This window comes from Trichosurus vulpecula, chromosome 4 (assembly GCF_011100635.1).
Source record: "Trichosurus vulpecula isolate mTriVul1 chromosome 4, mTriVul1.pri, whole genome shotgun sequence".
Taxonomy (NCBI): Eukaryota; Metazoa; Chordata; class Mammalia; order Diprotodontia; family Phalangeridae; genus Trichosurus; species Trichosurus vulpecula.
In genome coordinates this window covers 324637218-324638615 of record NC_050576.1, presented here as the reverse complement: position 1 = coordinate 324638615, position 1398 = coordinate 324637218, and the positions used below count along the sequence as shown (strand labels likewise).

General features: G+C 44.3%; 1 pseudogene; it reads left to right on the top strand.

The window, feature by feature from the left end:
- Positions 1–724: 724 nt before the first annotated feature.
- On the top strand, positions 725–1072 carry LOC118848429 (annotated as a pseudogene).
- The last annotated feature ends 326 nt before the right edge of the window (positions 1073–1398 follow it).

Here is a 1398-nt window from a genome sequence, read left to right as displayed (position 1 = left end):
TTCTTCTTAAAAGAGGTCCATAGGTTTCACTAGACTGAAAGACCCCCACTCTAGAACTTCTATTATAGAGAAATAGTAGGGAACGTTTTGGAAAAGCACATTTTGTAACTACTTTATTGTTACTTTATTCCTCTGACCCTAACTGGTAGATCTACTTAATGTCTCTTTTTAAAATAAATCCTGCTCCATATTCTGAAACTAATCGTGAACCCAGGGAGTTCAGATAAAAAGGTTTTCTCAGTGGTTTTCAGACTTTACCAGTAATCAAAAAATCATAGATTTAGAGGCACACTTTAAAGCCCATTGAGCCCAAATGCCTTTGAGGCATGTACATATCGGGAAACTGAGACTGAGAGAGATTATGTGACTTGACCAGTATCACATAGTTAACAAATGTCTGAAACACAATTTGAGCTCAGGTCTCTCTGACTTAAAGCCCACCTCTTCTATCCACTGTACCTTGAGTTATTCTTGTTGCCGGCCTTTGGTATTAAATTCATTTTTCATTTGGGCTTTTTCTCCGAGACCAAGACAACTCCAGAAATCTCTTTTAACCGAGGATATGGGTCTCTTAAGGAGTAAGGCCTTTTGTTAAGTGGGTCCTGGGAGTAGCTTGTCTCCGAGGAGTAACTTTGTCTGTGCGCATGTGTTGGAGCACGGATCTCTGGGTATATAAGATGGTCGGCGGCAGAACCGCATCCTTTTTCGGTTCCTGGCTTTCAAGATGACCAAGAAAAGGAGGAACAATGGGCGCGTCAAGAAGGGCAGCGGCCATGTGCAGCCCAGCCATTGCACCAACTGCTACCGCTGCGTGCGGAAGGACAAGGCCATCAGGAAATTTGTAATTCGCAACATCGTGGAAGCTGCGGCCGTCAGGGACATCTCCGAGGCCAGCGTCTTCGACTCCTAAGTGCTGCCCAAACTGTATGTGAAACTACATTACTCTGTGAGCTGCGCGATCCACAGCAAGGTAGTGAGGAATCGCTCCCATGAGGCTCGGAAGGATCGGACGCCCCCGCCCCGATTCAGACCTGCAGGTGCTGCCCCCAGACCCCCTCCAAAGCCCAGGTGAAGAGCTGTCCATCAACATTCCTGAACCGATCAGAGGAAAATAAAATGGTTGGTCTATCTTAAAAAAAAATTCATTTTTCAAGAGAAACTTGAACATTTTTCAAGTGTTTCTTGCCTTTGAAATACCCTTTTCTCTTACTATGGTTAGATTCCCGCCACTTATTGCTGGTTATTCAGGGGTTTTGCTTTGTTATTTATGCTGCCCCATCAGGAGATTAACACTTCATATCTTAGACTCTGTCTGATAGTTTGCCCCTGTCTCAATAGAACAATGGACAAGCCTTCATTAAAGATTCCTACTTATGTGCCAGTGTTGTGCTAAGTCTG